The sequence below is a fragment of the Lepeophtheirus salmonis genome, chromosome 9 (assembly GCF_016086655.4).
Source record: "Lepeophtheirus salmonis chromosome 9, UVic_Lsal_1.4, whole genome shotgun sequence".
NCBI lineage: Eukaryota > Metazoa > Arthropoda > Copepoda > Siphonostomatoida > Caligidae > Lepeophtheirus > Lepeophtheirus salmonis.
In genome coordinates, this window is record NC_052139.2 from 18,143,374 (window position 1) to 18,169,218 (window position 25,845).

General features: G+C 30.1%; 2 long non-coding RNA genes and 4 other non-coding genes across 23 annotated transcripts in view; all 6 read right to left on the reverse strand.

Annotated features, from left to right (window-relative positions):
- Positions 1 to 76: 76 nt before the first annotated feature.
- The window catches only part of LOC121124087 (uncharacterized), a 60,387-nt gene continuing 34,618 nt past the window's right edge, over positions 77 to 25,845 (reverse strand). For 10 of the 18 annotated variants that reach the window (XR_011781674.1, XR_011781675.1, XR_011781667.1 and 7 more), the window contains 29 exons: positions 24,086 to 24,748; positions 23,772 to 23,843; positions 23,345 to 23,410; positions 18,046 to 18,711; positions 17,731 to 17,802; positions 17,303 to 17,368; positions 12,003 to 12,667; positions 11,688 to 11,759; positions 11,261 to 11,325; positions 11,003 to 11,068; positions 10,738 to 10,790; positions 10,497 to 10,542; positions 9,979 to 10,313; positions 9,733 to 9,794; positions 9,507 to 9,552; positions 9,271 to 9,323; positions 8,932 to 8,983; positions 8,590 to 8,667; positions 8,070 to 8,143; positions 7,737 to 7,794; positions 7,381 to 7,444; positions 6,853 to 7,185; positions 5,971 to 6,631; positions 5,657 to 5,728; positions 5,229 to 5,294; positions 4,972 to 5,037; positions 4,703 to 4,755; positions 4,458 to 4,503; positions 4,078 to 4,274 (listed from right to left, as the gene is read on the reverse strand). This is a non-coding gene — a long non-coding RNA (uncharacterized lncRNA). Of the gene's footprint in view, positions 600 to 4,077; positions 4,275 to 4,457; positions 4,504 to 4,702; positions 4,756 to 4,971; positions 5,038 to 5,228; positions 5,295 to 5,656; positions 5,729 to 5,970; positions 6,632 to 6,852; positions 7,186 to 7,380; positions 7,445 to 7,736; positions 7,795 to 8,069; positions 8,144 to 8,211; positions 8,389 to 8,589; positions 8,668 to 8,931; positions 8,984 to 9,270; positions 9,324 to 9,506; positions 9,553 to 9,732; positions 9,795 to 9,978; positions 10,314 to 10,496; positions 10,543 to 10,737; positions 10,791 to 11,002; positions 11,069 to 11,260; positions 11,326 to 11,687; positions 11,760 to 12,002; positions 12,668 to 17,302; positions 17,369 to 17,730; positions 17,803 to 18,045; positions 18,712 to 23,344; positions 23,411 to 23,771; positions 23,844 to 24,085; positions 24,749 to 25,845 lie in introns of those variants that run through there. The other 8 variants (XR_011781670.1, XR_011781676.1, XR_011781680.1 and 5 more) reach the window with 8 other exon arrangements.
- On the reverse strand, positions 1,860 to 1,997 carry LOC121124953 (small nucleolar RNA snoR639/H1). Its single transcript, XR_005866486.1, has one exon. It is a non-coding gene; the product is annotated as a small nucleolar RNA snoR639/H1 (small nucleolar RNA).
- Positions 7,897 to 8,034, reverse strand: LOC121124952 (small nucleolar RNA snoR639/H1). The gene has a single exon (XR_005866485.1). It is a non-coding gene; the product is annotated as a small nucleolar RNA snoR639/H1 (small nucleolar RNA).
- On the reverse strand, positions 13,938 to 14,075 carry LOC121124950 (small nucleolar RNA snoR639/H1). Its single transcript, XR_005866484.1, has one exon. It is a non-coding gene; the product is annotated as a small nucleolar RNA snoR639/H1 (small nucleolar RNA).
- Positions 19,980 to 20,117, reverse strand: LOC121124949 (small nucleolar RNA snoR639/H1). The gene has a single exon (XR_005866483.1). It is a non-coding gene; the product is annotated as a small nucleolar RNA snoR639/H1 (small nucleolar RNA).
- On the reverse strand, positions 20,293 to 22,197 carry LOC121124091 (uncharacterized). The gene is made up of 7 exons (XR_011781684.1): positions 22,058 to 22,197; positions 21,814 to 21,875; positions 21,588 to 21,633; positions 21,352 to 21,404; positions 21,013 to 21,064; positions 20,671 to 20,748; positions 20,293 to 20,469 (listed from the first exon to the last, which is right to left on the reverse strand). It is a non-coding gene; the product is annotated as an uncharacterized lncRNA (long non-coding RNA).

The window sequence follows — 25,845 nt, forward strand, 5'->3', positions numbered from 1 at the left end:
ATATTCCCACCACATACAACAAATAAAGCAAGTTCCATCTTATTGAAGAAGAAGAAGAAGAAAAAAAACGAGAAGGAAGCGCTGTTCGCAGACTGCGTATCCCGATCCCATGATATATAAGGAAACAACGGGACATAGCTGAGCACTGCAATCATTAATTTAGCAGAATGAAAACGCCAAGCCTACGATATTAAAGATCGTAACTGGAGCTGGATCTGCATCGTTCAACACGACGATATATTTTGAATACAAAATAACAGCCACAATCGGATTCCAAATTAAATCAATAAATAAAACGCAAAACTTCAGTATTTTTTTTTTTTTTACTAAGTTCGTACGAATCTCAAAGAGGATAGAGTGAAAGGAAAGGAGGGAGGAAGGAAGGAAGAAAAAACCCCAACCATCAACCAACCAAACAATCAGCCATAACCCATACTTTGATCTTCATAACTCCTTTATTCTCATTCATTTTTCATGATATAGTTATAAGATACATAATAGATAATTAAATATTATGAAAAACTTGTGTAGTATTAATAATAAATACGGTTCGTATTTCTGCTAAAAATAAATTCTCATCAAAAAGTGAAAGCACATACCTGAAACAAAGAATAAAATATTAATCATTTGCACTAAAATTGGAAAGAAAAAAAAACATATTTTTGAACCGAAGACTCAGGAAGCAAATTTTCAATCAAAAGAAACTTCTGATAATAAGCGGAAAAGTTGTCATCAGGCAAAGGTTTTTTTTTTTTTTTTAAATTATTAAACCACTAGCATCCTTTGCAACTTAAAAAGAGTTGTAAACTCACCTTATGATCATCCTGATTATCTTGAAGTTTCCTTTCTCCATATCCTAAAAGCAAAAAGAAGAACTATAAATAATCACTTGAAAACCAGTGATATTTTAAGGAATTGTATGTGATGTTGGAGAGGTCAAGTCAATGGCATAAATGATCCTGACCAACTATGACAAAACTGAAGATTTATCTATCGTCATAGAGATACCAATCTTTTCCATGAAATTTAAGGAACGTTGGGTCCAAGAGACGAAATAAAAACCTCATCAAAATAAGTAATGAATGGCATACCTCTTAAATATTCCTACATAGAAAGGTACTTCTATCTTGAGCATTATTTTATATCTGAAAAGTTGAAAAATAAAAATAATCAATTCATTGCTTCCTCATATTATATTATGCAAATCCATTTAAAAGTGTTAACATTTTCAGGCTCATATCCGCATTAATTATAAATTATCATGAATTTTAAAATCAATCAAAATCAATCATCATTCTAATTTAAGTAGTAAATAATATATGGAGCTACAATTATTTTACCTTTTATCTCTTCAAGTCTTCTAAATTAATAGGAAACGATGTCTTCTGTATAAAATAAATTCTCCTATAAAAAGAAGAAAAAAAAATTCTTTAGTAATGAGAAAAAGAACTAAAGTAAAACTTAAAATAAAAGTAAAAATTTGAAAAAGCTCAAAATTAATTTCAGACAAATGCCTCGTTTGTCAATCAAACAAGCGATTTTGATGGCATCATCTAAATCGACAGAACGTCAATATATAGACTACTCCACCAAAAATCTCAGTCTCGTCATCTAAGTCATCACTAAATGTAATTCAGAGCTTTTATTTTTCATTTTTTTATGTACTACATAAATATAAATTCAAAGACATTTAATTACCTCTCTAAAGATGAATAAAGTGCCCATCTCAGACCCAAGGAAATATTCCACGATTATCCTGTGAAAAAAAAAAGAAAAAAAAGAAATGCTAACTTCAGTTGAAAAATAAAACGAAGCGAACACAAATTTTAAGTCATTACATCCCTTGGAAGGAAAGGACATTGTGCATAAAATTTCTTTGGTATCCTCTACTAAGAAAAGAATGACACCATACACATATCATCACTTTAATTTGCCCACCCTTAGCACACTTCTAGAATATTGAGTAACATCTAAAAGTCGGCTTAATTAAGTGGGGTTGTAATTATATTTAGATATTATAACAGATGCTTACCTTGAAAAAAGGATTATTGAAGGAATATCCTATAAATTTTTCCGGCTTATTACATTTAGCATCTCAAATAAACCTTTAAAGAAAAATTAAGATATATATGAGATGATGAGAAGAAAAAAAAGAATCTTTTATTAAAGATCCTCTTTGTAGTGAACTCTATTCCCGATCATATACGATTAGTTTAAACATATAGCCGTAAACTTAAGTCCACATTTATTTTTGAGGTTTAAAGAATTCTTAAGCAAATGAGCATTTGCAGAGAAGGTGAACATATCCTCAGTATATATTTAAGTAAAGTTCATCATACATAATCCTTACCTACATAAATCAAAGAAAGGAGGATAATTAGAAACTGAGTCGTACATATCATTCAGAGCTCCAGACATGAACAAAACAAAAATCAGTTTAAAAGTAAAACAATGATCTCTTCAATTCTACAAATCAGAATTACGTCCCTGTTTGTTTTGTTCATCATTTAGCAGCATTCTACTTATGATTGTATGTCATTAAAATGCTTACCTTTATTAAATCACCAAGAAGTTGGTTATATTATTCCAATAATGACTTATATCCCTTCAAGTCCCTTCACTTTCTTTCCTACAACACAAAATATTTAAGTTAATAAAATACCAGTTATTCAAATTATTACTTATTAAAATCATTTTTTGTTTTTTTAATGTCATCAGTATCTCCTTCAAGTTATTAACATGTCGTCAAAAACCCAAGGAATAAAGGAGATTACGAGACTCATTGTACTTTTGCCGGTACGAGAATGTCTTAAAAAATTGAGGATTTTTAAGCATTCCACTAATTCCGGCAAATAAACAAAATTAACTAATTATCAATGCAAGATAACTTACCATCAATATGATTCAGGTCAGTAGGCCAGTTTACTCCATAAGTAAATGAATTCTGAAAAAATAAAAAGATGCAAAGTTCAGGATTCAATTATGGATGTCTAAATTTGAACATTTAGGTTTTACTTCAAACACCCTATTAAAATTATTGTTTTATCGTCTTAGACTGAATCAGTCATGGATTATAATACTGAACAGGTGGAACAATAAATTTATTCTCAGCAGATAAGAAAATGACATCAGGCAGGAAATTGTAAATGTGCACACAGCACAAAAACACCATGATACATTCACCAATTATCTGCTTTTTGATCAGCAAAAATTAAGAATAAAAGAACTTACCATAGCTTTCAAATATGTCTCTCCTCATTCACCAGTTCAAAGAAACATTCAATCTAAAAATTAAAAACAAAGCATTCTTAGACAAGCAATTATTTTGATGACATATATATATATATATATATAAACTATTGAGTCAGGTGAGAATTAAGTCAACAAGTTTGTCTTATTTCAGGACAGGTCTATGAATTTATTCATCATTTAAATTAAAAAGCCTTATAAACAATATTCAAACTCACCTTGAACTGTAATCAAGTAGAATCCTCAGAATAAGAGAATGGACTTCTTTAAAATAAAAATAAAAAGTTTTTTGTTAAAAATAAGTTAGCATCACAAGAAAATATTAATTGTCTATCTTGAAAAATTATCAGGTGAGAATGATGTCCACAAGTATTTTCTTTTCAGAACAGGTCTGTGAATTTGTTTTCATCATGAAAGTATAACATAAAAAGCCTTTTGACTCACCTCAATATATTGATTTGAAAGTAATCTTGCCCTTTATTCTGCACAAGTCAAGTGTTTTAACCCTAGGTTTCAAAAATGAATAAAAAAAATTAATAACTCATGTTTATTAGTAGGAGTGAAAAATTCAATTAACGTTCTAGTCATTTTCAGATTTAAAAAACCTATCATCAAGGTATGAATATGCCTGGGGCGGTATCAAACTCATCATGGAAACAACGACGTTAAATAAAAGAGATAAGAACTTACCAAATTTGATTTTTCTGAGATTCCAAGAGACAACCACTTTAGCACCCGAGACTCGAGTAGGTTCATTCTTAAATACAACAACATAAAACATAAGAAAATATTAAAAATAAGCAAATGATTAGGGTCTAAATATATATATATATATATATTTGTAGAACTCTTCAGTGTTATAATTGAAACCTTTAAATTTTATCAACAGCTACATAAAAAGTATTATGACAGCCAAGAGTTGATCATCATAAAACAAGAACTATTGAGAATGATAAATTAATTCATCCAAACTTACATAGAGAGAATAATATGTTTGTAGATGATATCCTGAGTAGAAGAGGAATCTAAACAAGAAAATAAATGCCTTTCGTTAGTATTATAATCAAATAACGATGGAGAATGTCAATAGATTGAGGTAGCTATCAGATTTAGGATATGTCGTTGATAAAAGCAACGAAGGGGAATCCGTTTGCTTCCTCATTTTATTGAATTAACACCCATCCTTTTCGAGAAGAAAACAAACTTACATATAAGAAAAATCCTTGCATGCTTCTTCACTTTTATTTTTCGAGCCTATATCAAAAAAAAAGAACAAAGATTAATTATGAAAGTCGTATTTAAAAAATACAGAAGATGCATGAATAAGGAAAAGTTATGTCAGACGTTAATGTTACTCATGTCAAAGTATGTTTCAGACATATGCTTGTCAATTATATATTATTCCTCATCATTTAATTCAAATGAAAATATTCAAAACTAATTTTTTTATTACCATTTTTGTATGTAATCCTTGCCCGTTATGCATCTCGAGGAGCAAGCTTCATCCTAAATGGGGGGGGAAAAAAAAAACATTGAGAAAATCAGTATTCCAGCAAAGTAGAAAAGAATGAGTAATTTCTTGGATTTGAAATCAGTTAAGCATTATGGTGGAATGTTTTTCATCATAATCTTATCAAGAGTAGCAAATACAAAGTAACACTCATCACTTTAACAAATAAACTGCAGTGCAGTAAATAATGCATAACAAAAAAAGAGACTCACCTATCTTATTTAAGTTCCTAGTGATATGTAAGACCGGCCTCTTTTATTTATTCCCTTCTCAGATTCCTTTAAAAAAGAAAATTCTTTTAATAATGACCCCTCATTTCTATGAACATTTTGAATTAAAGATAAAGATATTCAGTTGGTAGTGCATGTAAAACCAAGTCTTCAATAAATTCAATTCAGACTTAAATCGGTGTAGGGTTCATCAAATTAAAAAGCAAAATAAAAAGACGTCAATTCGTCTTAGAACATACCTCTTCCACCATTTGACTTCAATTCTAGCTCCTTGCTTGTAACTTTATTTTTTCCTTGAGACAGACCTAATCAAAGGAAAGGATAAGGAATTAGTCATGGTTGCTTGTCATAAAATACACCAATGTACATATACATTAGTAGATTTGTTTTCTACATGGTTTATCTCCCTGGTCACAATTACGTAGTAACTACAAGAAATTCAGGAATATGTAGAAATCAGATATTTCCATCCACAATGACCTCTGTTGTAGTAAAACAACAGAAGCCCAGAATAAAAACTGATTACTCTAGGACGATGAGGCAGGTGGAATAGACTGTATAGGGAAAACAGCTCCAAAAAGGCCACAAGATTCGAGCATCACTCATAAGAGAGCAGACGCTCAGAACCCACGTCCACAATCAAACATTACATACTAATCTAACTCACCTCTCTAAATGCCTTCCGAATTCTTTTCTCTTTCATCTTTGTAGCCTTAATTAACTTCCTAACATCAGACTCCTACAAAAAGAAACGGTTGTTTTTCAATAAATTCCAAATATAAGATCATACAACATAATATAGGTATGTAAATGTATCAGGGTGCGTGTCTTCCTATCTAGGAAAGTATAATAGGAAGACATAGCTAACCGCAAGAAATCCTTAATATAGCGATTTTGAAACGCCGAACTAAAAGTTTGAATCTTCTATTCGGAGCTGGAATCGCAACATCATCAAATAAGACATATCAAAGAATAACTTACTTTTCAAATCCGCACGTAGCTCATATTTTCAATTCACGGGGTGTATGTACATATATATATATATATTCCCACCACATACAACAAATAAAGCAAGTTCCATCTTATTGAAGAAGAAGAAGAAGAAAAAAAACGAGAAGGAAGCGCTGTTCGCAGACTGCGTATCCCGATCCCATGATATATAAGGAAACAACGGGACATAGCTGAGCACTGCAATCATTAATTTAGCAGAATGAAAACGCCAAGCCTACGATATTAAAGATCGTAACTGGAGCTGGATCTGCATCGTTCAACACGACGATATATTTTGAATACAAAATAACAGCCACAATCGGATTCCAAATTAAATCAATAAATAAAACGCAAAACTTCAGTATTTTTTTTTTTTTTTACTAAGTTCGTACGAATCTCAAAGAGGATAGAGTGAAAGGAAAGGAGGGAGGAAGGAAGGAAGAAAAAACCCCAACCATCAACCAACCAAACAATCAGCCATAACCCATACTTTGATCTTCATAACTCCTTTATTCTCATTCATTTTCATGATATAGTTATAAGATACATAATAGATAATTAAATATTATGAAAAACTTGTGTAGTATTAATAATAAATACGGTTCGTATTTCTGCTAAAAATAAATTCTCATCAAAAAGTGAAAGCACATACCTGAAACAAAGAATAAAATATTAATCATTTGCACTAAAATTGGAAAGAAAAAAAAACATATTTTTGAACCGAAGACTCAGGAAGCAAATTTTCAATCAAAAGAAACTTCTGATAATAAGCGGAAAAGTTGTCATCAGGCAAAGGTTTTTTTTTTTTTTTTTTTTTTTTAAATTATTAAACCACTAGCATCCTTTGCAACTTAAAAAGAGTTGTAAACTCACCTTATGATCATCCTGATTATCTTGAAGTTTCCTTTCTCCATATCCTAAAAGCAAAAAGAAGAACTATAAATAATCACTTGAAAACCAGTGATATTTTAAGGAATTGTATGTGATGTTGGAGAGGTCAAGTCAATGGCATAAATGATCCTGACCAACTATGACAAAACTGAAGATTTATCTATCGTCATAGAGATACCAATCTTTTCCATGAAATTTAAGGAACGTTGGGTCCAAGAGACGAAATAAAAACCTCATCAAAATAAGTAATGAATGGCATACCTCTTAAATATTCCTACATAGAAAGGTACTTCTATCTTGAGCATTATTTTATATCTGAAAAGTTGAAAAATAAAAATAATCAATTCATTGCTTCCTCATATTATATTATGCAAATCCATTTAAAAGTGTTAACATTTTCAGGCTCATATCCGCATTAATTATAAATTATCATGAATTTTAAAATCAATCAAAATCAATCATCATTCTAATTTAAGTAGTAAATAATATATGGAGCTACAATTATTTTACCTTTTATCTCTTCAAGTCTTCTAAATTAATAGGAAACGATGTCTTCTGTATAAAATAAATTCTCCTATAAAAAGAAGAAAAAAATTCTTTAGTAATGAGAAAAAGAACTAAAGTAAAACTTAAAATAAAAGTAAAAATTTGAAAAAGCTCAAAATTAATTTCAGACAAATGCCTCGTTTGTCAATCAAACAAGCGATTTTGATGGCATCATCTAAATCGACAGAACGTCAATATATAGACTACTCCACCAAAAATCTCAGTCTCGTCATCTAAGTCATCACTAAATGTAATTCAGAGCTTTTATTTTTCATTTTTTTATGTACTACATAAATATAAATTCAAAGACATTTAATTACCTCTCTAAAGATGAATAAAGTGCCCATCTCAGACCCAAGGAAATATTCCACGATTATCCTGTGAAAAAAAAGAAAAAAAAAGAAATGCTAACTTCAGTTGAAAAATAAAACGAAGCGAACACAAATTTTAAGTCATTACATCCCTTGGAAGGAAAGGACATTGTGCATAAAATTTCTTTGGTATCCTCTACTAAGAAAAGAATGACACCATACACATATCATCACTTTAATTTGCCCACCCTTAGCACACTTCTAGAATATTGAGTAACATCTAAAAGTCGGCTTAATTAAGTGGGGTTGTAATTATATTTAGATATTATAACAGATGCTTACCTTGAAAAAAAGGATTATTGAAGGAATATCCTATAAATTTTTCCGGCTTATTACATTTAGCATCTCAAATAAACCTTTAAAGAAAAATTAAGATATATATGAGATGATGAGAAGAAAAAAAAGAATCTTTTATTAAAGATCCTCTTTGTAGTGAACTCTATTCCCGATCATATACGATTAGTTTAAACATATAGCCGTAAACTTAAGTCCACATTTATTTTTGAGGTTTAAAGAATTCTTAAGCAAATGAGCATTTGCAGAGAAGGTGAACATATCCTCAGTATATATTTAAGTAAAGTTCATCATACATAATCCTTACCTACATAAATCAAAGAAAGGAGGATAATTAGAAACTGAGTCGTACATATCATTCAGAGCTCCAGACATGAACAAAACAAAAATCAGTTTAAAAGTAAAACAATGATCTCTTCAATTCTACAAATCAGAATTACGTCCCTGTTTGTTTTGTTCATCATTTAGCAGCATTCTACTTATGATTGTATGTCATTAAAATGCTTACCTTTATTAAATCACCAAGAAGTTGGTTATATTATTCCAATAATGACTTATATCCCTTCAAGTCCCTTCACTTTCTTTCCTACAACACAAAATATTTAAGTTAATAAAATACCAGTTATTCAAATTATTACTTATTAAAATCATTTTTTGTTTTTTTAATGTCATCAGTATCTCCTTCAAGTTATTAACATGTCGTCAAAAACCCAAGGAATAAAGGAGATTACGAGACTCATTGTACTTTTTGCCGGTACGAGAATGTCTTAAAAAATTGAGGATTTTTAAGCATTCCACTAATTCCGGCAAATAAACAAAATTAACTAATTATCAATGCAAGATAACTTACCATCAATATGATTCAGGTCAGTAGGCCAGTTTACTCCATAAGTAAATGAATTCTGAAAAAATAAAAAGATGCAAAGTTCAGGATTCAATTATGGATGTCTAAATTTGAACATTTAGGTTTTACTTCAAACACCCTATTAAAATTATTGTTTTATCGTCTTAGACTGAATCAGTCATGGATTATAATACTGAACAGGTGGAACAATAAATTTATTCTCAGCAGATAAGAAAATGACATCAGGCAGGAAATTGTAAATGTGCACACAGCACAAAAACACCATGATACATTCACCAATTATCTGCTTTTTGATCAGCAAAAATTAAGAATAAAAGAACTTACCATAGCTTTCAAATATGTCTCTCCTCATTCACCAGTTCAAAGAAACATTCAATCTAAAAATTAAAAACAAAGCATTCTTAGACAAGCAATTATTTTGATGACATATATATATATATATATATAAACTATTGAGTCAGGTGAGAATTAAGTCAACAAGTTTGTCTTATTTCAGGACAGGTCTATGAATTTATTCATCATTTAAATTAAAAAGCCTTATAAACAATATTCAAACTCACCTTGAACTGTAATCAAGTAGAATCCTCAGAATAAGAGAATGGACTTCTTTAAAATAAAAATAAAAAGTTTTTTGTTAAAAATAAGTTAGCATCACAAGAAAATATTAATTGTCTATCTTGAAAAATTATCAGGTGAGAATGATGTCCACAAGTATTTTCTTTTCAGAACAGGTCTGTGAATTTGTTTTCATCATGAAAGTATAACATAAAAAGCCTTTTGACTCACCTCAATATATTGATTTGAAAGTAATCTTGCCCTTTATTCTGCACAAGTCAAGTGTTTTAACCCTAGGTTTCAAAAATGAATAAAAAAAATTAATAACTCATGTTTATTAGTAGGAGTGAAAAATTCAATTAACGTTCTAGTCATTTTCAGATTTAAAAAACCTATCATCAAGGTATGAATATGCCTGGGGCGGTATCAAACTCATCATGGAAACAACGACGTTAAATAAAAGAGATAAGAACTTACCAAATTTGATTTTTCTGAGATTCCAAGAGACAACCACTTTAGCACCCGAGACTCGAGTAGGTTCATTCTTAAATACAACAACATAAAACATAAGAAAATATTAAAAATAAGCAAATGATTAGGGTCTAAATATATATATATATATATATTTGTAGAACTCTTCAGTGTTATAATTGAAACCTTTAAATTTTATCAACAGCTACATAAAAAGTATTATGACAGCCAAGAGTTGATCATCATAAAACAAGAACTATTGAGAATGATAAATTAATTCATCCAAACTTACATAGAGAGAATAATATGTTTGTAGATGATATCCTGAGTAGAAGAGGAATCTAAACAAGAAAATAAATGCCTTTCGTTAGTATTATAATCAAATAACGATGGAGAATGTCAATAGATTGAGGTAGCTATCAGATTTAGGATATGTCGTTGATAAAAGCAACGAAGGGGAATCCGTTTGCTTCCTCATTTTATTGAATTAACACCCATCCTTTTCGAGAAGAAAACAAACTTACATATAAGAAAAATCCTTGCATGCTTCTTCACTTTTATTTTTCGAGCCTATATCAAAAAAGAACAAAGATTAATTATGAAAGTCGTATTTAAAAATACAGAAGATGCATGAATAAGGAAAAGTTATGTCAGACGTTAATGTTACTCATGTCAAAGTATGTTTCAGACATATGCTTGTCAATTATATATTATTCCTCATCATTTAATTCAAATGAAAATATTCAAAACTAATTTTTTTATTACCATTTTTGTATGTAATCCTTGCCCGTTATGCATCTCGAGGAGCAAGCTTCATCCTAAATGGGGGAAAAAAAACATTGAGAAAATCAGTATTCCAGCAAAGTAGAAAAGAATGAGTAATTTCTTGGATTTGAAATCAGTTAAGCATTATGGTGGAATGTTTTTCATCATAATCTTATCAAGAGTAGCAAATACAAAGTAACACTCATCACTTTAACAAATAAACTGCAGTGCAGTAAATAATGCATAACAAAAAAAAGAGACTCACCTATCTTATTTAAGTTCCTAGTGATATGTAAGACCGGCCTCTTTTATTTATTCCCTTCTCAGATTCCTTTAAAAAAGAAAATTCTTTTAATAATGACCCCCTCATTTCTATGAACATTTTGAATTAAAGATAAAGATATTCAGTTGGTAGTGCATGTAAAACCAAGTCTTCAATAAATTCAATTCAGACTTAAATCGGTGTAGGGTTCATCAAATTAAAAAGCAAAATAAAAAGACGTCAATTCGTCTTAGAACATACCTCTTCCACCATTTGACTTCAATTCTAGCTCCTTGCTTGTAACTTTATTTTTCCTTGAGACAGACCTAATCAAAGGAAAGGATAAGGAATTAGTCATGGTTGCTTGTCATAAAATACACCAATGTACATATACATTAGTAGATTTGTTTTCTACATGGTTTATCTCCCTGGTCACAATTACGTAGTAACTACAAGAAATTCAGGAATATGTAGAAATCAGATATTTCCATCCACAATGACCTCTGTTGTAGTAAAACAACAGAAGCCCAGAATAAAAACTGATTACTCTAGGACGATGAGGCAGGTGGAATAGACTGTATAGGGAAAACAGCTCCAAAAAGGCCACAAGATTCGAGCATCACTCATAAGAGAGCAGACGCTCAGAACCCACGTCCACAATCAAACATTACATACTAATCTAACTCACCTCTCTAAATGCCTTCCGAATTCTTTTCTCTTTCATCTTTGTAGCCTTAATTAACTTCCTAACATCAGACTCCTACAAAAAGAAACGGTTGTTTTTCAATAAATTCCAAATATAAGATCATACAACATAATATAGGTATGTAAATGTATCAGGGGTGCGTGTCTTCCTATCTAGGAAAGTATAATAGGAAGACATAGCTAACCGCAAGAAATCCTTAATATAGCGATTTTGAAACGCCGAACTAAAAGTTTGAATCTTCTATTCGGAGCTGGAATCGCAACATCATCAAATAAGACATATCAAAGAATAACTTACTTTTCAAATCCGCACGTAGCTCATATTTTCAATTCACGGGGTGTATGTACATATATATATATATATTCCCACCACATACAACAAATAAAGCAAGTTCCATCTTATTGAAGAAGAAGAAGAAGAAAAAAAACGAGAAGGAAGCGCTGTTCGCAGACTGCGTATCCCGATCCCATGATATATAAGGAAACAACGGGACATAGCTGAGCACTGCAATCATTAATTTAGCAGAATGAAAACGCCAAGCCTACGATATTAAAGATCGTAACTGGAGCTGGATCTGCATCGTTCAACACGACGATATATTTTGAATACAAAATAACAGCCACAATCGGATTCCAAATTAAATCAATAAATAAAACGCAAAACTTCAGTATTTTTTTTTTTTTTTTTACTAAGTTCGTACGAATCTCAAAGAGGATAGAGTGAAAGGAAAGGAGGGAGGAAGGAAGGAAGAAAAAAACCCCAACCATCAACCAACCAAACAATCAGCCATAACCCATACTTTGATCTTCATAACTCCTTTATTCTCATTCATTTTTCATGATATAGTTATAAGATACATAATAGATAATTAAATATTATGAAAAACTTGTGTAGTATTAATAATAAATACGGTTCGTATTTCTGCTAAAAATAAATTCTCATCAAAAAGTGAAAGCACATACCTGAAACAAAGAATAAAATATTAATCATTTGCACTAAAATTGGAAAGAAAAAAAAACATATTTTTGAACCGAAGACTCAGGAAGCAAATTTTCAATCAAAAGAAACTTCTGATAATAAGCGGAAAAGTTGTCATCAGGCAAAGGTTTTTTTTTTTTTTTTTTTTTTTAAATTATTAAACCACTAGCATCCTTTGCAACTTAAAAAGAGTTGTAAACTCACCTTATGATCATCCTGATTATCTTGAAGTTTCCTTTCTCCATATCCTAAAAGCAAAAAGAAGAACTATAAATAATCACTTGAAAACCAGTGATATTTTAAGGAATTGTATGTGATGTTGGAGAGGTCAAGTCAATGGCATAAATGATCCTGACCAACTATGACAAAACTGAAGATTTATCTATCGTCATAGAGATACCAATCTTTTCCATGAAATTTAAGGAACGTTGGGTCCAAGAGACGAAATAAAAACCTCATCAAAATAAGTAATGAATGGCATACCTCTTAAATATTCCTACATAGAAAGGTACTTCTATCTTGAGCATTATTTTATATCTGAAAAGTTGAAAAATAAAAATAATCAATTCATTGCTTCCTCATATTATATTATGCAAATCCATTTAAAAGTGTTAACATTTTCAGGCTCATATCCGCATTAATTATAAATTATCATGAATTTTAAAATCAATCAAAATCAATCATCATTCTAATTTAAGTAGTAAATAATATATGGAGCTACAATTATTTTACCTTTTATCTCTTCAAGTCTTCTAAATTAATAGGAAACGATGTCTTCTGTATAAAATAAATTCTCCTATAAAAAGAAGAAAAAAAAAATTCTTTAGTAATGAGAAAAAGAACTAAAGTAAAACTTAAAATAAAAGTAAAAATTTGAAAAAGCTCAAAATTAATTTCAGACAAATGCCTCGTTTGTCAATCAATCAAACAAGCGATTTTGATGGCATCATCTAAATCGACAGAACGTCAATATATAGACTACTCCACCAAAAATCTCAGTCTCGTCATCTAAGTCATCACTAAATGTAATTCAGAGCTTTTATTTTTCATTTTTTTATGTACTACATAAATATAAATTCAAAGACATTTAATTACCTCTCTAAAGATGAATAAAGTGCCCATCTCAGACCCAAGGAAATATTCCACGATTATCCTGTGAAAAAAAAGAAAAAAAAGAAATGCTAACTTCAGTTGAAAAATAAAACGAAGCGAACACAAATTTTAAGTCATTACATCCCTTGGAAGGAAAGGACATTGTGCATAAAATTTCTTTGGTATCCTCTACTAAGAAAAGAATGACACCATACACATATCATCACTTTAATTTGCCCACCCTTAGCACACTTCTAGAATATTGAGTAACATCTAAAAGTCGGCTTAATTAAGTGGGGTTGTAATTATATTTAGATATTATAACAGATGCTTACCTTGAAAAAAGGATTATTGAAGGAATATCCTATAAATTTTTCCGGCTTATTACATTTAGCATCTCAAATAAACCTTTAAAGAAAAATTAAGATATATATGAGATGATGAGAAGAAAAAAAAGAATCTTTTATTAAAGATCCTCTTTGTAGTGAACTCTATTCCCGATCATATACGATTAGTTTAAACATATAGCCGTAAACTTAAGTCCACATTTATTTTTGAGGTTTAAAGAATTCTTAAGCAAATGAGCATTTGCAGAGAAGGTGAACATATCCTCAGTATATATTTAAGTAAAGTTCATCATACATAATCCTTACCTACATAAATCAAAGAAAGGAGGATAATTAGAAACTGAGTCGTACATATCATTCAGAGCTCCAGACATGAACAAAACAAAAATCAGTTTAAAAGTAAAACAATGATCTCTTCAATTCTACAAATCAGAATTACGTCCCTGTTTGTTTTGTTCATCATTTAGCAGCATTCTACTTATGATTGTATGTCATTAAAATGCTTACCTTTATTAAATCACCAAGAAGTTGGTTATATTATTCCAATAATGACTTATATCCCTTCAAGTCCCTTCACTTTCTTTCCTACAACACAAAATATTTAAGTTAATAAAATACCAGTTATTCAAATTATTACTTATTAAAATCATTTTTTGTTTTTTTAATGTCATCAGTATCTCCTTCAAGTTATTAACATGTCGTCAAAAACCCAAGGAATAAAGGAGATTACGAGACTCATTGTACTTTTTGCCGGTACGAGAATGTCTTAAAAAATTGAGGATTTTTAAGCATTCCACTAATTCCGGCAAATAAACAAAATTAACTAATTATCAATGCAAGATAACTTACCATCAATATGATTCAGGTCAGTAGGCCAGTTTACTCCATAAGTAAATGAATTCTGAAAAAATAAAAAGATGCAAAGTTCAGGATTCAATTATGGATGTCTAAATTTGAACATTTAGGTTTTACTTCAAACACCCTATTAAAATTATTGTTTTATCGTCTTAGACTGAATCAGTCATGGATTATAATACTGAACAGGTGGAACAATAAATTTATTCTCAGCAGATAAGAAAATGACATCAGGCAGGAAATTGTAAATGTGCACACAGCACAAAAACACCATGATACATTCACCAATTATCTGCTTTTTGATCAGCAAAAATTAAGAATAAAAGAACTTACCATAGCTTTCAAATATGTCTCTCCTCATTCACCAGTTCAAAGAAACATTCAATCTAAAAATTAAAAACAAAGCATTCTTAGACAAGCAATTATTTTGATGACATATATATATATATATATATAAACTATTGAGTCAGGTGAGAATTAAGTCAACAAGTTTGTCTTATTTCAGGACAGGTCTATGAATTTATTCATCATTTAAATTAAAAAGCCTTATAAACAATATTCAAACTCACCTTGAACTGTAATCAAGTAGAATCCTCAGAATAAGAGAATGGACTTCTTTAAAATAAAAATAAAAAGTTTTTTGTTAAAAATAAGTTAGCATCACAAGAAAATATTAATTGTCTATCTTGAAAAATTATCAGGTGAGAATGATGTCCACAAGTATTTTCTTTTCAGAACAGGTCTGTGAATTTGTTTTCATCATGAAAGTATAACATAAAAAGCCTTTTGACTCACCTCAATATATTGATTTGAAAGTAATCTTGCCCTTTATTCTGCACAAGTCAAGTGTTTTAACCCTAGGTTTCAAAAATGAATAAAAAAATTAATAACTCATGTTTATTAGTAGGAGTGAAAAATTCAATTAACGTTCTAGTCATTTTCAGATTTAAAAACCTATCATCAAGGTATGAATATGCCTGGGGCGGTATCAAACTCATCATGGAAACAACGACGTTAAATAAAAGAGATAAGAACTTACCAAATTTGATTTTTCTGAGATTCCAAGAGACAACCACTTTAGCACCCGAGACTCGAGTAGGTTCATTCTTAAATACAACAACATAAAACATAAGAAAATATTAAAAATAAGCAAATGATTAGGGTCTAAATATATATATATATATATATTTGTAGAACTCTTCAGTGTTATAATTGAAACCTTTAAATTTTATCAACAGCTACATAAAAAGTATTATGACAGCCAAGAGTTGATCATCATAAAACAAGAACTATTGAGAATGATAAATTAATTCATCCAAACTTACATAGAGAGAATAATATGTTTGTAGATGATATCCTGAGTAGAAGAGGAATCTAAACAAGAAAATAAATGCCTTTCGTTAGTATTATAATCAAATAACGATGGAGAATGTCAATAGATTGAGGTAGCTATCAGATTTAGGATATGTCGTTGATAAAAGCAACGAAGGGGAATCCGTTTGCTTCCTCATTTTATTGAATTAACACCCATCCTTTTCGAGAAGAAAACAAACTTACATATAAGAAAAATCCTTGCATGCTTCTTCACTTTTATTTTTCGAGCCTATATCAAAAAAAGAACAAAGATTAATTATGAAAGTCGTATTTAAAAAATACAGAAGATGCATGAATAAGGAAAAGTTATGTCAGACGTTAATGTTACTCATGTCAAAGTATGTTTCAGACATATGCTTGTCAATTATATATTATTCCTCATCATTTAATTCAAATGAAAATATTCAAAACTAATTTTTTTATTACCATTTTTGTATGTAATCCTTGCCCGTTATGCATCTCGAGGAGCAAGCTTCATCCTAAATGGGGGGGGGAAAAAAAAACATTGAGAAAATCAGTATTCCAGCAAAGTAGAAAAGAATGAGTAATTTCTTGGATTTGAAATCAGTTAAGCATTATGGTGGAATGTTTTTCATCATAATCTTATCAAGAGTAGCAAATACAAAGTAACACTCATCACTTTAACAAATAAACTGCAGTGCAGTAAATAATGCATAACAAAAAAAGAGACTCACCTATCTTATTTAAGTTCCTAGTGATATGTAAGACCGGCCTCTTTTATTTATTCCCTTCTCAGATTCCTTTAAAAAGAAAATTCTTTTAATAATGACCCCTCATTTCTATGAACATTTTGAATTAAAGATAAAGATATTCAGTTGGTAGTGCATGTAAAACCAAGTCTTCAATAAATTCAATTCAGACTTAAATCGGTGTAGGGTTCATCAAATTAAAAAGCAAAATAAAAAGACGTCAATTCGTCTTAGAACATACCTCTTCCACCATTTGACTTCAATTCTAGCTCCTTGCTTGTAACTTTATTTTTTCCTTGAGACAGACCTAATCAAAGGAAAGGATAAGGAATTAGTCATGGTTGCTTGTCATAAAATACACCAATGTACATATACATTAGTAGATTTGTTTTCTACATGGTTTATCTCCCTGGTCACAATTACGTAGTAACTACAAGAAATTCAGGAATATGTAGAAATCAGATATTTCCATCCACAATGACCTCTGTTGTAGTAAAACAACAGAAGCCCAGAATAAAAACTGATTACTCTAGGACGATGAGGCAGGTGGAATAGACTGTATAGGGAAAACAGCTCCAAAAAGGCCACAAGATTCGAGCATCACTCATAAGAGAGCAGACGCTCAGAACCCACGTCCACAATCAAACATTACATACTAATCTAACTCACCTCTCTAAATGCCTTCCGAATTCTTTTCTCTTTCATCTTTGTAGCCTTAATTAACTTCCTAACATCAGACTCCTACAAAAAGAAACGGTTGTTTTTCAATAAATTCCAAATATAAGATCATACAACATAATATAGGTATGTAAATGTATCAGGGGTGCGTGTCTTCCTATCTAGGAAAGTATAATAGGAAGACATAGCTAACCGCAAGAAATCCTTAATATAGCGATTTTGAAACGCCGAACTAAAAGTTTGAATCTTCTATTCGGAGCTGGAATCGCAACATCATCAAATAAGACATATCAAAGAATAACTTACTTTTCAAATCCGCACGTAGCTCATATTTTCAATTCACGGGGTGTATGTACATATATATATATATATATTCCCACCACATACAACAAATAAAGCAAGTTCCATCTTATTGAAGAAGAAGAAGAAGAAAAAAACGAGAAGGAAGCGCTGTTCGCAGACTGCGTATCCCGATCCCATGATATATAAGGAAACAACGGGACATAGCTGAGCACTGCAATCATTAATTTAGCAGAATGAAAACGCCAAGCCTACGATATTAAAGATCGTAACTGGAGCTGGATCTGCATCGTTCAACACGACGATATATTTTGAATACAAAATAACAGCCACAATCGGATTCCAAATTAAATCAATAAATAAAACGCAAAACTTCAGTATTTTTTTTTTTTTTTTTACTAAGTTCGTACGAATCTCAAAGAGGATAGAGTGAAAGGAAAGGAGGGAGGAAGGAAGGAAGAAAAAAACCCCAACCATCAACCAACCAAACAATCAGCCATAACCCATACTTTGATCTTCATAACTCCTTTATTCTCATTCATTTTTCATGATATAGTTATAAGATACATAATAGATAATTAAATATTATGAAAAACTTGTGTAGTATTAATAATAAATACGGTTCGTATTTCTGCTAAAAATAAATTCTCATCAAAAAGTGAAAGCACATACCTGAAACAAAGAATAAAATATTAATCATTTGCACTAAAATTGGAAAGAAAAAAAAAAACATATTTTTGAACCGAAGACTCAGGAAGCAAATTTTCAATCAAAAGAAACTTCTGATAATAAGCGGAAAAGTTGTCATCAGGCAAAGGTTTTTTTTTTTTTTTTTTTTTTAAATTATTAAACCACTAGCATCCTTTGCAACTTAAAAAGAGTTGTAAACTCACCTTATGATCATCCTGATTATCTTGAAGTTTCCTTTCTCCATATCCTAAAAGCAAAAAGAAGAACTATAAATAATCACTTGAAAACCAGTGATATTTTAAGGAATTGTATGTGATGTTGGAGAGGTCAAGTCAATGGCATAAATGATCCTGACCAACTATGACAAAACTGAAGATTTATCTATCGTCATAGAGATACCAATCTTTTCCATGAAATTTAAGGAACGTTGGGTCCAAGAGACGAAATAAAAACCTCATCAAAATAAGTAATGAATGGCATACCTCTTAAATATTCCTACATAGAAAGGTACTTCTATCTTGAGCATTATTTTATATCTGAAAAGTTGAAAAATAAAAATAATCAATTCATTGCTTCCTCATATTATATTATGCAAATCCATTTAAAAGTGTTAACATTTTCAGGCTCATATCCGCATTAATTATAAATTATCATGAATTTTAAAATCAATCAAAATCAATCATCATTCTAATTTAAGTAGTAAATAATATATGGAGCTACAATTATTTTACCTTTTATCTCTTCAAGTCTTCTAAATTAATAGGAAACGATGTCTTCTGTATAAAATAAATTCTCCTATAAAAAGAAGAAAAAAAAATTCTTTAGTAATGAGAAAAAGAACTAAAGTAAAACTTAAAATAAAAGTAAAAATTTGAAAAAGCTCAAAATTAATTTCAGACAAATGCCTCGTTTGTCAATCAAACAAGCGATTTTGATGGCATCATCTAAATCGACAGAACGTCAATATATAGACTACTCCACCAAAAATCTCAGTCTCGTCATCTAAGTCATCACTAAATGTAATTCAGAGCTTTTATTTTTCATTTTTTTATGTACTACATAAATATAAATTCAAAGACATTTAATTACCTCTCTAAAGATGAATAAAGTGCCCATCTCAGACCCAAGGAAATATTCCACGATTATCCTGTGAAAAAAAAAAGAAAAAAAAGAAATGCTAACTTCAGTTGAAAAATAAAACGAAGCGAACACAAATTTTAAGTCATTACATCCCTTGGAAGGAAAGGACATTGTGCATAAAATTTCTTTGGTATCCTCTACTAAGAAAAGAATGACACCATACACATATCATCACTTTAATTTGCCCACCCTTAGCACACTTCTAGAATATTGAGTAACATCTAAAAGTCGGCTTAATTAAGTGGGGTTGTAATTATATTTAGATATTATAACAGATGCTTACCTTGAAAAAAGGATTATTGAAGGAATATCCTATAAATTTTTCCGGCTTATTACATTTAGCATCTCAAATAAACCTTTAAAGAAAAATTAAGATATATATGAGATGATGAGAAGAAAAAAAGAATCTTTTATTAAAGATCCTCTTTGTAGTGAACTCTATTCCCGATCATATACGATTAGTTTAAACATATAGCCGTAAACTTAAGTCCACATTTATTTTTGAGGTTTAAAGAATTCTTAAGCAAATGAGCATTTGCAGAGAAGGTGAACATATCCTCAGTATATATTTAAGTAAAGTTCATCATACATAATCCTTACCTACATAAATCAAAGAAAGGAGGATAATTAGAAACTGAGTCGTACATATCATTCAGAGCTCCAGACATGAACAAAACAAAAATCAGTTTAAAAGTAAAACAATGATCTCTTCAATTCTACAAATCAGAATTACGTCCCTGTTTGTTTTGTTCATCATTTAGCAGCATTCTACTTATGATTGTATGTCATTAAAATGCTTACCTTTATTAAATCACCAAGAAGTTGGTTATATTATTCCAATAATGACTTATATCCCTTCAAGTCCCTTCACTTTCTTTCCTACAACACAAAATATTTAAGTTAATAAAATACCAGTTATTCAAATTATTACTTATTAAAATCATTTTTTGTTTTTTTAATGTCATCAGTATCTCCTTCAAGTTATTAACATGTCGTCAAAAACCCAAGGAATAAAGGAGATTACGAGACTCATTGTACTTTTTGCCGGTACGAGAATGTCTTAAAAAATTGAGGATTTTTAAGCATTCCACTAATTCCGGCAAATAAACAAAATTAACTAATTATCAATGCAAGATAACTTACCATCAATATGATTCAGGTCAGTAGGCCAGTTTACTCCATAAGTAAATGAATTCTGAAAAAATAAAAAGATGCAAAGTTCAGGATTCAATTATGGATGTCTAAATTTGAACATTTAGGTTTTACTTCAAACACCCTATTAAAATTATTGTTTTATCGTCTTAGACTGAATCAGTCATGGATTATAATACTGAACAGGTGGAACAATAAATTTATTCTCAGCAGATAAGAAAATGACATCAGGCAGGAAATTGTAAATGTGCACACAGCACAAAAACACCATGATACATTCACCAATTATCTGCTTTTTGATCAGCAAAAATTAAGAATAAAAGAACTTACCATAGCTTTCAAATATGTCTCTCCTCATTCACCAGTTCAAAGAAACATTCAATCTAAAAATTAAAAACAAAGCATTCTTAGACAAGCAATTATTTTGATGACATATATATATATATATATATAAACTATTGAGTCAGGTGAGAATTAAGTCAACAAGTTTGTCTTATTTCAGGACAGGTCTATGAATTTATTCATCATTTAAATTAAAAAGCCTTATAAACAATATTCAAACTCACCTTGAACTGTAATCAAGTAGAATCCTCAGAATAAGAGAATGGACTTCTTTAAAATAAAAATAAAAAGTTTTTTGTTAAAAATAAGTTAGCATCACAAGAAAATATTAATTGTCTATCTTGAAAAATTATCAGGTGAGAATGATGTCCACAAGTATTTTCTTTTCAGAACAGGTCTGTGAATTTGTTTTCATCATGAAAGTATAACATAAAAAGCCTTTTGACTCACCTCAATATATTGATTTGAAAGTAATCTTGCCCTTTATTCTGCACAAGTCAAGTGTTTTAACCCTAGGTTTCAAAAATGAATAAAAAAATTAATAACTCATGTTTATTAGTAGGAGTGAAAAATTCAATTAACGTTCTAGTCATTTTCAGATTTAAAAACCTATCATCAAGGTATGAATATGCCTGGGGCGGTATCAAACTCATCATGGAAACAACGACGTTAAATAAAAGAGATAAGAACTTACCAAATTTGATTTTTCTGAGATTCCAAGAGACAACCACTTTAGCACCCGAGACTCGAGTAGGTTCATTCTTAAATACAACAACATAAAACATAAGAAAATATTAAAAATAAGCAAATGATTAGGGTCTAAATATATATATATATATATATTTGTAGAACTCTTCAGTGTTATAATTGAAACCTTTAAATTTTATCAACAGCTACATAAAAAGTATTATGACAGCCAAGAGTTGATCATCATAAAACAAGAACTATTGAGAATGATAAATTAATTCATCCAAACTTACATAGAGAGAATAATATGTTTGTAGATGATATCCTGAGTAGAAGAGGAATCTAAACAAGAAAATAAATGCCTTTCGTTAGTATTATAATCAAATAACGATGGAGAATGTCAATAGATTGAGGTAGCTATCAGATTTAGGATATGTCGTTGATAAAAGCAACGAAGGGGAATCCGTTTGCTTCCTCATTTTATTGAATTAACACCCATCCTTTTCGAGAAGAAAACAAACTTACATATAAGAAAAATCCTTGCATGCTTCTTCACTTTTATTTTTCGAGCCTATATCAAAAAAGAACAAAGATTAATTATGAAAGTCGTATTTAAAAAATACAGAAGATGCATGAATAAGGAAAAGTTATGTCAGACGTTAATGTTACTCATGTCAAAGTATGTTTCAGACATATGCTTGTCAATTATATATTATTCCTCATCATTTAATTCAAATGAAAATATTCAAAACTAATTTTTTTATTACCATTTTTGTATGTAATCCTTGCCCGTTATGCATCTCGAGGAGCAAGCTTCATCCTAAATGGGGGGGAAAAAAAAAAACATTGAGAAAATCAGTATTCCAGCAAAGTAGAAAAGAATGAGTAATTTCTTGGATTTGAAATCAGTTAAGCATTATGGTGGAATGTTTTTCATCATAATCTTATCAAGAGTAGCAAATACAAAGTAACACTCATCACTTTAACAAATAAACTGCAGTGCAGTAAATAATGCATAACAAAAAAAGAGACTCACCTATCTTATTTAAGTTCCTAGTGATATGTAAGACCGGCCTCTTTTATTTATTCCCTTCTCAGATTCCTTTAAAAAAGAAAATTCTTTTAATAATGACCCCCTCATTTCTATGAACATTTTGAATTAAAGATAAAGATATTCAGTTGGTAGTGCATGTAAAACCAAGTCTTCAATAAATTCAATTCAGACTTAAATCGGTGTAGGGTTCATCAAATTAAAAAGCAAAATAAAAAGACGTCAATTCGTCTTAGAACATACCTCTTCCACCATTTGACTTCAATTCTAGCTCCTTGCTTGTAACTTTATTTTTTCCTTGAGACAGACCTAATCAAAGGAAAGGATAAGGAATTAGTCATGGTTGCTTGTCATAAAATACACCAATGTACATATACATTAGTAGATTTGTTTTCTACATGGTTTATCTCCCTGGTCACAATTACGTAGTAACTACAAGAAATTCAGGAATATGTAGAAATCAGATATTTCCATCCACAATGACCTCTGTTGTAGTAAAACAACAGAAGCCCAGAATAAAAACTGATTACTCTAGACGATGAGGCAGGTGGAATAGACTGTATAGGGAAAACAGCTCCAAAAAGGCCACAAGATTCGAGCATCACTCATAAGAGAGCAGACGCTCAGAACCCACGTCCACAATCAAACATTACATACTAATCTAACTCACCTCTCTAAATGCCTTCCGAATTCTTTTCTCTTTCATCTTTGTAGCCTTAATTAACTTCCTAACATCAGACTCCTACAAAAAGAAACGGTTGTTTTTCAATAAATTCCAAATATAAGATCATACAACATAATATAGGTATGTAAATGTATCAGGGTGCGTGTCTTCCTATCTAGGAAAGTATAATAGGAAGACATAGCTAACCGCAAGAAATCCTTAATATAGCGATTTTGAAACGCCGAACTAAAAGTTTGAATCTTCTATTCGGAGCTGGAATCGCAACATCATCAAATAAGACATATCAAAGAATAACTTACTTTTCAAATCCGCACGTAGCTCATATTTTCAATTCACGGGGTGTATGTACATATATATATATATATTCCCACCACATACAACAAATAAAGCAAGTTCCATCTTATTGAAGAAGAAGAAGAAGAAAAAAACGAGAAGGAAGCGCTGTTCGCAGACTGCGTATCCCGATCCCATGATATATAAGGAAACAACGGGACATAGCTGAGCACTGCAATCATTAATTTAGCAGAATGAAAACGCCAAGCCTACGATATTAAAGATCGTAACTGGAGCTGGATCTGCATCGTTCAACACGACGATATATTTTGAATACAAAATAACAGCCACAATCGGATTCCAAATTAAATCAATAAATAAAACGCAAAACTTCAGTATTTTTTTTTTTTTTTTACTAAGTTCGTACGAATCTCAAAGAGGATAGAGTGAAAGGAAAGGAGGGAGGAAGGAAGGAAGAAAAAAACCCCAACCATCAACCAACCAAACAATCAGCCATAACCCATACTTTGATCTTCATAACTCCTTTATTCTCATTCATTTTTCATGATATAGTTATAAGATACATAATAGATAATTAAATATTATGAAAAACTTGTGTAGTATTAATAATAAATACGGTTCGTATTTCTGCTAAAAATAAATTCTCATCAAAAAGTGAAAGCACATACCTGAAACAAAGAATAAAATATTAATCATTTGCACTAAAATTGGAAAGAAAAAAAAACATATTTTTGAACCGAAGACTCAGGAAGCAAATTTTCAATCAAAAGAAACTTCTGATAATAAGCGGAAAAGTTGTCATCAGGCAAAGGTTTTTTTTTTTTTTTTTTTTTTTTTTAAATTATTAAACCACTAGCATCCTTTGCAACTTAAAAAGAGTTGTAAACTCACCTTATGATCATCCTGATTATCTTGAAGTTTCCTTTCTCCATATCCTAAAAGCAAAAAGAAGAACTATAAATAATCACTTGAAAACCAGTGATATTTTAAGGAATTGTATGTGATGTTGGAGAGGTCAAGTCAATGGCATAAATGATCCTGACCAACTATGACAAAACTGAAGATTTATCTATCGTCATAGAGATACCAATCTTTTCCATGAAATTTAAGGAACGTTGGGTCCAAGAGACGAAATAAAAACCTCATCAAAATAAGTAATGAATGGCATACCTCTTAAATATTCCTACATAGAAAGGTACTTCTATCTTGAGCATTATTTTATATCTGAAAAGTTGAAAAATAAAAATAATCAATTCATTGCTTCCTCATATTATATTATGCAAATCCATTTAAAAGTGTTAACATTTTCAGGCTCATATCCGCATTAATTATAAATTATCATGAATTTTAAAATCAATCAAAATCAATCATCATTCTAATTTAAGTAGTAAATAATATATGGAGCTACAATTATTTTACCTTTTATCTCTTCAAGTCTTCTAAATTAATAGGAAACGATGTCTTCTGTATAAAATAAATTCTCCTATAAAAAGAAGAAAAAAAAATTCTTTAGTAATGAGAAAAAGAACTAAAGTAAAACTTAAAATAAAAGTAAAAATTTGAAAAGCTCAAAATTAATTTCAGACAAATGCCTCGTTTGTCAATCAAACAAGCGATTTTGATGGCATCATCTAAATCGACAGAACGTCAATATATAGACTACTCCACCAAAAATCTCAGTCTCGTCATCTAAGTCATCACTAAATGTAATTCAGAGCTTTTATTTTTCATTTTTTTATGTACTACATAAATATAAATTCAAAGA